Raw genomic sequence first — 12,331 nt, 5'->3', positions numbered from 1 at the left:
CACTGCCCTGTCTGCAGCTGGCATGGCCGATGCTGCGCTCACCAACGGCTCCTTAATGCTGTCCCTTTCTCACACTCGGCCCCTGTGCTCTCAACCATCACCTCCCCCCTACAGAAATCATTCACTATTATTTATTTATACTCCTTATTATCAAGGGTACTGTCTGAGGCTGAGGAGTTTCGGTGGAGGAACCAGGAGGGTCTCCAGGAGGGTGGCTGGACCCTGCCGACATGGGGTGAAAGCCGTGCTGGGAGCAGGCACCCGTGGGGCCGTGGTCAGCGTTTGGGCACCATCTCCGGCTTTCTCGCTCCTTTTCTTGCACCTTTTCTTTCACTCTTTCTTTCTCTCTTTCTCTTTCTTTCTGCAGAAGAAAAGGTCTCTATGAGCATCTAAGGAAATAAATCCCATTTATTATTTATTGCTATCAAAATGTGTCAGCTTGCCTCGGGATGCAAGAAGAATACGCAATAGCCTGCTAACAGAAAATTGAAAACTTTGGGTGGTGTTTAGGCAGAGAAATGTGGGCACTTTGCTGCTCTGCCTTGGGTGAAGGAGCGACGGGACGTGCTTACAGGGAGATCTGCTTGGTGCGAAGCCCATCGAAAGGTGCACAGCACTGTGCACGGGTGAGAAGCTTGCCACCCCAGCTCTCCCTTTTTTGGTGAGGTTTCATTTATCACCATTTGATTTTTCATCAGTGGAAGAAATACAGGCTGAATACCTTGTTTTGGCCATAAATACCAAAGTCTGCATGCGAGCCCTTTTTTCCCTCAAAAGGGTGCTCTGTGGCATGGTGGGTGACGAAGTTGCAGCGAGCACAGTGGTGACAAAGTATTTATACTGAGTTTTGACACATTAGGGGTTTTCACCTTTCTTTCCCCAAACGTAGACTGCCAAATTGCTTTTGTATTGCTGATATATAATCTTCAGAAATTTTCAACCTTCTCACAAGCTTATTGTTATTGCACAGATAACCTGAAGGGATTACTCACATGTCATGAAACAACGGCCTTTTAAATTCCTGTTACTGGCAGATCTGGCTACTTAATCTCTTCCTTAAATGTAAATGTTCCTGATGATGCGACAAGAAAAGGACATGGGGAGTATTACCAAGGCGGTGGGTTCGTCCGATGTCTTTTATCTGCTGAAGACAAGCCAAGACTGGAAATATTTATTGGTTCAGTACTTCAGCAACATGGTATTAATTGCCTCCACGTGTTTTGATAGGTAGTTAGCACAAGGGTATTAATGAAAATAGCACCACTTCATTTTAAAATTAACTGCTTGGCCATTCAGCAACATGAGCTGATAAATTATGGCAATAAATTTGCGATGGAGATTTATGCCACCGTAACTCGCGCCCGGGCCCGCAGCACCCCCCACCTTCTTTACCCATAGCCACCTCCATTTTTTAAAATCCTTCCAGAAATGTGGGTCCAGGAGTTTCATGATTTTTCAGGTCAGTTTTGGTGCTCCTTTAAAATAAAATGATGCTCAGGGGGCAAAGGGACCCTCCTTGCCGCAGGCGGCTGGCGGCACAGCCAAGTCTGCAGTGGCAATCGGGATGCTCCGAGCCACCTCCCGTTCCTCTGGACGGATGGAAACGGAGCCGAGCTTTCCCCGTTGTTGTTATTTTTATCAAAGCCATTGGAGAGGAGAGGAGCCACCTGATAAACCATGCAATCATTCCCACTTTCCCAAAAACCTTTGAAATACAGAGTAAGGCTGCTGGTGCTGCAAAGTGGCAAGATCTTATTTTATTTATTATTATTATTATTAGCCAGTGAACGGCCTCTCACTTGCCAGCACTGGACCCAGCATGTATTTATTTCTCTCCCACTCTTCCTTCCCACAGGACAAAGCAAAGTGTTGCTGCAGTTCAGGTCAGACCCAAACTCACCCCCTTCTCCAGATTTGGGGGTTTTTTTTTGCACAATTTGCTCAGGACAGGAGGAGATGGGCAGGCAGGGGCCACAGCCCACCCTGTACCACAGAAATCTTCATCTGCAGAGGATGAACAGCGGCTCCCTGCCTTGGGCAGCGAAGAAATTGGAAAACATTCCTATAAATGTGATTCATACAACATAACACCTGCCTGCACATTTCATTATCCAAATCTATTAGGGTGAAGGAGAAGCAGCCAACTATTTTGGTATATGGGTATATTTAATTTTTTTCCCCCCATTGTTCATTATTTCCCCACAAAAATTTTGCAACCCAGCACCTTTTTTTTCCTTCCAAAACTAAAGAAACGCTCTTCTTCCAAAATGCTACGTTTTGTTATTGGGTAGAAGACTCACAACTTCTAGAGAAACTTCAGCTGGATGTTGCATTTATAAATAAATGTGACAAATTTAATAGGGTAGGATAGGTATTTGAATTATTGATTGTTAAATATTTAAGCTGCGAGTCCCCATCCATCAGCATGTGTGAGAAAGCTCAGGGCAGATTTATGATGCTGGAGTTTTCCTGGTTAGCTGGCACTTGGCATTTCTATTAATTATAGCCCACACATTTTTTTTTTTCCAGGATTTGTTAGAAATATTTATAAAAGATGTCCCTATTATACCATTCAAATATTGTTTGTGCAACTGGAACGTGTTTTCTATTGGGGATTAATACACTGTTTGATTTAGGGGAAAATTAAATTAGAAGGTGTAAGTCTCAGGAGACGAATGCTTTATTTGAGAAGGGTTTCCACCACTGGAAAGCTCAAAGTTTTTCTTTTATATATAAATATTTTGCTCCGGGTGTTTCCCGAGGTCTGCAGGTGGGTGGGAAGTCTCAAAAGTGCCCTCGGCGATGGGGGGCAGGAGAGGAGGTATGCGACAGGGAGGGGGCTCCATGAAATACGTCATATTTATTAAAATTAAGGGATTTAGGGCTTTCCCCTCTAGCAATTTCCCCAGGAAGGGTGTGAGCCCCATGGCTGTGCCTGAGGCTCCAGGACAGGAGGGGTCTGGGCCAGGGGAGAAAACCAGCCAGGACCCTTGGGTCAATAACGCACCTCTGAAAAAAAATACCTCCCGAAATACGGATCTGTATGATAGATTGTAATTGCTCAAGAAGAGCCATTATGGCTGTTAGGTCAATACTCTGCATTTCCAAAGTGCTTTAATTAATACATATTTACATCAGGTAATAGCAGGGATTTCTCTGAGACACGGTGTTAGGCCAAGAAAGGCTCCTGACTTTCATAATTCAGAGGGGGACATGAGTTTGGTCTCTTAGTGCTTTATTGTACCTTGTAAAAATGCATCTTGATGTCACGAGCAGCAACAAAATCTCCATCCAGTGAGAGCATCGCATCGCCCCTCGCCTGGGGAGGTGACTTCTGGGGTGCTGCACGGCATGGGGGGCAGCTTTGCCAACGCGCCCACCACAACCCCCTTGTCCTTCCGCTCCCGGTTGTTCTTTTGGAGTCATAAATAATTTACCAGCAAGATAAATTACCATTGCTGCAGGTTGTATGGCACAGAGCACTGCAGTGGCCGGGCTCAGTGGGGATGAAGGATGCTGATGCTGGGGAAGGCACACGGGCACCCCAGATTATTTTGGAGAGGGTGGCCCACACCCTCCAAAGTGCTTTTAAGTGATAACTTCTGCTTTCAAACAAGTCCTGCTCATGGGGATCACGGGGCTTGGCTACCTCCCTACATTGCCTGTCTTCCTCCTGGGTGCTGCTGTGATTCTGCACATGCAATTAAATATATACCCTTAAATTGCTGCCATTCTGCGTCTGCTGAGGGCTCAGTCTGGTGTTGCGAAACTCACAGGACATCGATTCACCTGCTCTAGTAGTAATGCGAGATGTGAGAACCAAAGGTGTTACATCTCTCCCGGCTCTGAACCGCAGCCCCTGGTTGAGCTCTGCGTGGGCTGGGAGCTGCCCTGTGTGGTGGGGGAGCAGGTGACCGGCAGGTTAGAACTGCCCAAGGGAACTAAAAATACAAATGCTATAAGGTTATTGATTTTTTTTTTTAATTTTTTTTTTTTTGCCCCCGCAACCACAAATTAGAAACGGCACTGCTAAAACTCACTGGTCTATCCACAAATTTTAATTGAAACCTAAATAAATCATTTTCGTTGCTGCACTTGCATATAAACAATGAGGGAGATGGCACACTTACAGCGGCTTGTCAACGTTTGGTGACTAATGAGTCGCTGTGAAAATACAATCTGAAGGGCTGGAATTGAAAGCAGATTCCTCGGCTAACGAAGGGCACATGCGACCCCGCCGCGGCCATCGCAGCAGAAGGCACCGAAACCACCTCTCGGGGCTGGGGGGGAAGGAAAAATTTCGTTAAGGCTGGCAGGACGAGTCTTTATTAAATAAAGCGCCGCGCTGTAATGTGATATTGCAGCTGCAGCCTTTTCGCCACGTTATGGAGTAATGTTTTCCCCTGTCCTTGCAGCAAACAATAACCATATGCTGGATTTGTTACCAAATGTTTATTTTATTTCTTCATTAGTACACAACGAGGACTCAGAAAAAAAAAGAGGTTTTATTGCTCCAAGTGCTTGGAAAGAGCTTTTAGCCAGGGACCCAGCTACCTCACCAGAAGTGCCCACACCACTGCCCAGTGCTCACTGGCAGCGGGCACCGTTTGGTGTTGGGCTTTGCTGTGTGTTACTGCCTGTCCCCCTTGCACCCCCAGATCCCGGGGTCCCGGTCGGGGGCGTCCGGTGTGTGTGGGAACGGAGGAGCCAGGATGGGTGTCATGAACTGTGTCGCTCCTCCCGCCCCCAGGCTCTGGCCGCAGCGCCAGCAGGAGGAAGGCCAAGCGAGACGCCAAAGTTAAACAAATTCTTCTCCTGTGTTTTACAAACTCTCACTATCTGATGGGACAGGCAGCACCGGGGCTGGGGGGCGAGCAGTTGTTTGGCACAGCAGAAGTGAGTTTCTGGTTGGGTGCTGGAGCAGAGACCTCGGCTGCCCACTGGGGAAGCCCACGAGCTGTTGATGTCCAGCACGAATGGAAACCCTGAGGTCTTGGTCAGCTGTGGCTCTCAAAAAGCCTCCTAACTAAAAGCCAGTTCTATGAAGTAGCCTTCCCCTTTCTAAAAGTGACAGCCTTGGCCAAGCTCTGCTCAGGGTGCTCTGGTTCTGCCTACAGCCGTGGGGGTTGAAGGAGCCTGTGGGACGTTGCTGGTGCCTTCAGGGACCATCTCCTGGTGCTGCTCCTCAGGCAGAGGGGACGTCGCTGCATCAATGGTGTGATGGGCTTGGGCATGGCTGTGCTTCACCACAGAGCTACTGCCCCCCATGGAGCCCTTCACTCCACATGGACCCTTCCTCCCTCCATGGACCCCACCCTCCTCACATGGACCCCTCATCCCCGCATGGACCACCTCCTCCCCTCATGGACCACCTCCTCCCTTCATGGACCACCTCCTCCCTTCACGGACCACTTCATCCCTTCATGGACCCCCTCATGCCTGCACTGACCACCTCCTCCATGCACAGATCAGCAACCCCACCATGGGAAAGTATCCAGTAAGTTGCCACAAACGCTTTCAGTTGGACAAAACACCATTTTCTTCGGGAACGTATTCTCCACCAAACATCTAAGGCAGACCTAAGTTTCAAAGTTTGGGATTTTCCCACCCAAGGGACTGTGAGGCTCCAGGCGAGAGCTGCATCTCCCACATGCACACACAGCTTGGAGCCACAGTTCTTCAAAAACACCCAACGGCACAACACTCGCTGCAACCCCACGCGTGCTGGCAGCCCCGTGAGCTGCAGCAAACAATCTCCAGCAAAGACCAAAGAATTGTCTTGCTCCCAAAATACCCAAGAACGATGCTATTTCCACCAAGAATCATGCTGTTACCACCAAGAATGATGCTATTTCCACAAGAACAATGCAATTTCCACCAAGAAAGATGCTATTTCCACCAAGAATCATGCTATTACCACCAAGAATGATGCTATTTCCACGAAGAACGATGCTACTTCCACCCGAGAAGGTTGATATTTCTTTTTGGGGGTGATGGTAACTCACCCCAGAGCATCCCAAGCAGGGAGATGCCTGGAAACAGGAGCTGGGCTGCCTTTGCATTTTGGTTTTTTTCCCCCTTCTAAAGGAGCCTTGTGAAAAGAAAGAAAAACATTGTGTTGTATGTTGCTTCTGCAGTTCAAAACCTGGTCTTGACAGGGGGAAAATGAAAAAAGAAGAGGAAAAAAATTCAAACCACTCCCAACTGCAGCACATGCTCATGGAAACAAGATGTGGTGCACATGAGGCTGTCCCAGGGAGAAAGTTTGCTAAAAATAACATATGCAGATTATGTACATAAAATGTCATGAAATATCAGCACATAAAACCGTGTGGTAGTTCAGGCTGTTGCAATTACAGCTCAAACGTGCCAGATGAAGGACACGCAGCATTTGGTGCATCTGCAGTGGGAGCCAGGCGTGGGGCCAGCTCCTCTTTCCAGCCGTTGCTCGAGGCACCGGGGACCACGGCCGGCCTCACCGTGCAGAGCCAAGCCCCTGTGAAAATATAAGGGAACGGGGCTTATTATTATTTTCTGGCTAAGGAGGGACAGGGATAGCCCTTGGGCTGCCTCTAAAGCCCTCATACCTGTGAAGGGTCCATTCTCAGGGGCTGGGGAGGGGCTGGGTTGGGGGCTGCTCCACCAGCCAGGAGCAAACCTTGGCACGGTCGTGGTGGAGCTTCCAGAAACACCCAGACTGGAGGATTTCCAGTTGTGGAAGTTCACCTGGGCACAGGATGGGGCTGCAGCTGGCGAGCCAGACCTCTGCTTGCAAAGCAGATCTCAAAAAAAGGTGATTTTTTTTACCCAGAGCATCATTCATCCCGAGTGAAGCAGACCCCTACCAATTACTTTGTCAGACAAAAGATCCTGGTAACTAATTTTGCTTGTGTATGGGAGGATCTCAGCACACTTTGAGGCACTAACGAGGGCTGCCAGACCCCCCAGAGGTCCTTCGGGGTGGCATTATAAGGCAGCTGACATTTTCCGCGCTCCCTCCTTAGTCTTCTGGCTGTGATATAAATTTTCCTCGAGTTCTGCTTTTGTTATTTGCGTGCATCTACACACTGTTTGTTTTTAGACAGTGACCTACATAACTCATTTTAATACGTACTGAGGAGGCAGGGTTGGGCTGGAGGGGTGTCGAGGGGATGCAGTGGCTCTGGCTGCAAGGAAGCCATCGTTTCTCTATTTTGGAAGATGATGACAGGGCGATGGCATCCCCTCCCCTCGCTGTCTGCTGGAGCCCTCCATGCTGGTAGAAATGGTGTCAGGCCTCTTCCATTGGTGGCCAAAACCATGGATGAACTCTTAACTGTCAATTTTAATAAAATACTCTTTTTTTTTAAATTTAATTTCTGGCCCCTCTTGTTCACTTCCCTGGTTGCTCCTTGTGAGATAATGGCTCTTGTCAGCAGAAACACAGTGATGCTCCAGGAGCCCCCAACAAGGAAAAGGGGGGGGGCTGGGGGGGGTCCCTCAAGCCACGTACTTCCATGTATACAGAAATATGTATTTTGTTTTGCCATTTGTCCTCACACAAGAGCCATCAGGATGTGCTGCTGTTGCTGTGGCAAGCCCAGCCTGACCCCAGGTCACCACTTCTGCCTCTTCTCAATATTAAATATCAGTAATTAAATATTAGTAAATATTTAAGTAAAATGGAGTTGGCTCTGATTTGGGAAGATCCTAAGTTACCGGAGGAAGCCAGGGGGGCGCAGGGACACCCTGCCCAGAGGGGACATGTCCCCCAGGGGTGCTGTGTCTTGCTTACAGTCCGGCTTTGGGAGCATCTCCCTCAGCACCACGCGGGTGTTTGGGCCGGGACCTCCGTGGGGTCTTGGTGGTGCCTACGGGGAGCCAGGCTCTGCCCTCCCCGACGGCTGCCAGCACCCCCCCAGCCCTTATGAGCTATAATATTCTCTTAAGTTATCCGTATTACACATTTTAATCACTTTTCTAGCAAATAAAGCTTTTATCCAGCTAGCTGGCCAGAATTAAATTACTTTACAACATATTTTTATTTCTTTTTCCCCCCTCAAGGATACTTTTTATTTCAGCCAACGCACACTGCTCCGGTGGCTCCCGGGGCAAGCAAGGCCCTTTGTACAGTGTACAGAAAAGCACCATGATTCATCGCTTTCTCATTATTTTGTCCTTTTGCTGGATATTGCCAGGGTTTTGGGTTTAGGGTTTTTTTTTCCTCTTCCTTTTCTTTCTTCCTTTCCAATCTTCTTGAAAGGAGCTGATGGAAGGAGAGGAATATTCATCTCCCAAGTTTGCTCACGTGGCTGGCGGCGGCTTGGCAAACTTTTCTCGCCGCCATCCCCGCGCGCACGGTACGGTGTGTGCCGGCGCGGCGGCGCTTGGCAACCCCGGCGCCGGGACAGCCGTGTGAGGAATGACGCTGTTTGTTTGCTCCACATCCAGCTATTTGTCACTGGCCATTTTGCCTCCAAAGCTTTAATATTTAATGAGATCCGGGCTGGCCGGGCGCTGCGCAGCCATGGCCGGGCGCTGCGGCTCCTTTTCCTGCAGTGCGGGGAAGGCTGTCGGGGGGGGAGTGAGTTGTGTACTGCGGCAGATGGGACTCTTTTTATTTCGATTGATTTTCAGTTAATAACTTTTAACCTTCTGAACCGAGGAGGCTGCCGACAGGGCTCGTGCAAGGAACAGTGGGGACGCAGGATGAGAAACACTGCGGGGATCGGCCGGGGGGCACAGGGCACTTGTCAGCCCAGACAGTGACACCAAGGGCACACCAGCGGGGAGGTTTGTGGCTTGAGGAACACCCCACTGGGGCACACAGCCGTTATTTATTTAGGAAACATTTATTTAATAAATGTTTTTTCTAAATAAATATAGAAAAAAATTTATTTAGGAACCCACCAATCCCCTTTGCCCCATCTCCAGGGGTGCCAAGCAACCTCAGTTTCTCCATCCAGGGAAATGGGTTGATTTTCCTTATTAAAAAAGGACAGGAGGGACAATACAAAGATCCCACATGTAAATCTTCTGAAAGGTCCCCTCTTCCCTCAACGCCCCACACTGGAGCGTTCCCACAACCCACCTGGATGAAGGAAAAGCCATTTTCCCAGCATCTTCCCAGCATTTTCTTAGCTGGGATGCTTCCCCAGTTGAGAGTGCATGTCACTGGGCTGTGATACCCCACCTTTACAGCCCCAGAATTGGGGTTTGGGGAAGTTTTTCTTATTCTAAATAATGTTTTTACACTATTTGGCAGGTGTTTAGGGTGGTTTTTTGTTTTCTTTCCAAGGGAAGTTTGGAAGCGCAGTTGCTTGGCCCCTGCTCACAGCACTGGTGGGCACAGCTGAATGGCAACATCCAACATGATGTCCAATGCTTCTGGAGAGGAAGAGCATTTTCCCAGTGAGATTTCAAAAGGGTCACCCTGCATGCGGGGTAGGAAAGCAAGCAAGGTCTCCCATTCCATTGAACACTCCCATAAGTGTTCAAGGCCAAGTTGGACAGGAAGGTGTCCCTGCCCGGGGCAGGGGCTTGGAACTGGATGGTCTTTAAGGTCCCTTCCAACCCAAACCAGTCTATTCCCTGCAGCATGGGGAGGAAAGGGCTGAAATTATCTCAGTTATTGTCTGATACAAAGGAGAAAGTACGGTAGGGCAGTTCTTTCTTCTCAAGAGGCAGAGGGTGAGTGATGGAGACCTCTCCTCCCAGCTGACACTTGCCTGTGCCACCCATGGAGGACACAGCATCGGGGTGCTTCGGTGGTAGAGCCTGTGCTGCAGGGTGAGAGCTGCTGCCTGTGGTGGCATTTGCACCTGATGGTGTTGGAAATGCTGACTGCCCTTGCTGTGGGGTAGGCAGGGGGACAACAGCGGAGCAAAATCTTGCAGCCTGATGATATTTGTGAAGCTGCAGCGGTGTGGGCAGTTCTGGGTGGACGGGAACCTCCTGGCTTCCTACTGAAGGAAAGAAAATTTCTCATCGTTTCAGCTGTAGAAGCAAGGTTTGAAAATGCACATTCTGGAGACAGGAGATGAGGAAAAATCAGATAAAATATACTTCTGTAAAGGATTTTCAGGTGAGACTCATGACTTTTTAACGGACCGGACTGATTTAACTCCCTTTCTGTTGCTGTCGGCTGGTGCAGCTCTGGCTTTTTGCTGTCTGGTCAAGCCAAGAGTCCTTCCCTGCTGCCATGGGATGCTGCCCCAGCCAAACTGCCATGGTTTGGCTACAGGGAAGGGTAAGGGATTCATCTGGACACACAAAGCACTATATAGTGCAGCCAGGAATATGCTTGAACTCTTGAGGTCAGCAGTTCAGCATCACACTATTACGCCCATCTCAGATATTTCATTCCCTTTCTAAGTTCTCATCATGAGACAGAGCAGTGGAGGCATGGCTGGTTCATGATTTGGGGGATTTCTTCTTGGATTGCACACTGGAAAGGGACTTTAAAGGCTGTGTTGGAAGAGGGCCATGGTCATGAGCAACCTGGAAGAGGCTGGTTTGGTCATCCAGCTCCAAAACCAGGGTGGGAGTGACAGCGGACTTTGCATTCCCTCTGCGTGGAAGAGCTTGCAAGGGCAGCAGTCTAAGCCATCTCCATGCACACCCCTTCAAAACCAGGTTCTTCAAACAAACACCCCTCTGGGAAAACAGCTGGTTGAGATAACCAGAGGTTTTGGGTGCTGGAGGCAGTTGGCCTTCATCTTTCTCCCTACATGCACAAAATGGATTGTTATCTTCCATCCACTACGTACACCTGGCTTTGTTCGCTGCCGGCGGCACAACAGCTTTTAAGGACAGTCTCATCTTTGTTCACCTAGGAGAAAGTAATTGGTCAAATTTAATTCAAAGAGAGATCAATTAGAAAAGGTTGTGATAGACAGTTAGGTCACCAGCAACTCCTATAAATCGCGGGTAGAATTTCCTCCTTTGCCATATACCAGTTTGATGTAGGAAATGGCTCATTTGCAAGCTAAAGGTTTAATTAGGAGAAAAAAAAAGGTCAGCAGAGATCAGATGTGAATTGCAAAGTGCTAAAGAAGTTTACTGCAGCAAGGTATTTATTGAGAGCCATGCTATAGATCTGCTTCTTCTCTGCCCAGAATGCTGATAGTGCCCCTTTGAATTCTTCCTATCAACAGAGAAATCATCGATAATACGTGGAATGCTTTAAAACTGTTTGGCACCCGCTTTCTTTTTATGATAATCAAAGGGCTTCGCTAAGACCCAGAGACTCCCTTACCCATCTCGTTAATTGTGGATCCTTCTTTCCAGGTCAGGTTTCCAGAATGTGACACCTTTCGGGTCACTGTTTCCTCTCTCATCCATCGCAATATGAGCTTTGCAGAGGGTATTTATTGCTCCTCCTCATCAGGCACATAGTCACGATGTAAATTGTGCCAGAAATACCAACGTGATGAAAATTCATGGTGTTTCTTCCTCACCTCACTGTATTCTGGATGGTTTTTATGGGCCTGCAAACTGCAGAAATAAAGAGTTCTGTAAAAGCTCTCTTAAAAGCAATGGGAGCAATAGTAATGTGATTACACGAGGTTTTAGCTCGTCGGTGAGAGTGCTGAGCTGGCCTAAGGCAGTAGAGCCTAAAGTCAAGCCACGCCATCGTCCCCAGCTCCCAGGCAGCGCTTGTTTCAACGACCTTTGGGGTCCGGGAGAGAGGGGCCCAGGGGAGGCTCTGCAGCAGTTCAGGTGCTACCGGCTCTGCGGGCAGCAGGAGGAACAGCAGCGCCGTGTGTTGCTTCGGACACCAGGATGTGGCGCTCTGACACGCTGCTGCTCTTGCGGACGAGGTGGGAGGCCTCATCACATCATCTGCATCTCCTGGAGCCCGGTGAAGGCTCCCTCCTGCTGCCCCCCCGTGTCTCCGGGGGGTTCCCACCGGTGGGGATTGGCATCGGTGCTCCCAGTGCGGCGGTGCTGCCACTGCCCTTTGCTGGGGCCTCACCAACAGGTGCAGATGCATCTCCCAGCCCGATCTGTGCTGCAGCTGGGGCCAGGAAGGGTTCAAGGAGTGCTGCTGCTTGGCCAGAATCACCAAAGTTTCCAGGCATCCTGAATTGTCACCGAGAACACCATGGTTTGGGGCTTCATTAGGTGTCATACATAACTAATGACTCCGCAATAGCGTATGGCAGGATGAATGCTGCAAAGGTCCAGAGACAGTCACCAAGGTGGAGAGAAATCAAAATGGCAGCTGGACCTGGCTGGGAGAACAAGAGCAATTTTTCCAGTCACTTCCATTTGTTCCAGTATCACTCAGCCCCATACCCAGTTTGATGAGAAACTGCAATTTCGCTTTAAGCAACACTATATGAAAAAG

General features: G+C 49.0%; 1 protein-coding gene across 1 annotated transcript in view; it reads right to left on the bottom strand.

Annotated features, from left to right (window-relative positions):
* Window positions 1-8,038: 8,038 nt before the first annotated feature.
* Window positions 8,039-12,331, bottom strand: part of TM2D1 (TM2 domain containing 1) — a 28,561-nt gene continuing 24,268 nt past the window's right edge. The window contains exons 9-10 of the transcript XR_012624098.1: window positions 11,237-12,215; window positions 8,039-10,810 (exon numbers count right to left, since the gene is read on the bottom strand). The gene's annotated coding sequence lies outside the window, so the exon portion shown is untranslated. The remainder of the gene's footprint in view (window positions 10,811-11,236; window positions 12,216-12,331) is intronic.

Source organism: Strix aluco, chromosome 8 (assembly GCF_031877795.1).
Source record: "Strix aluco isolate bStrAlu1 chromosome 8, bStrAlu1.hap1, whole genome shotgun sequence".
Classification (NCBI taxonomy): Eukaryota; Metazoa; Chordata; class Aves; order Strigiformes; family Strigidae; genus Strix; species Strix aluco.
Note: the sequence above shows the minus strand (reverse complement) of the source record. Positions and strands in the feature narration are given on the sequence as shown.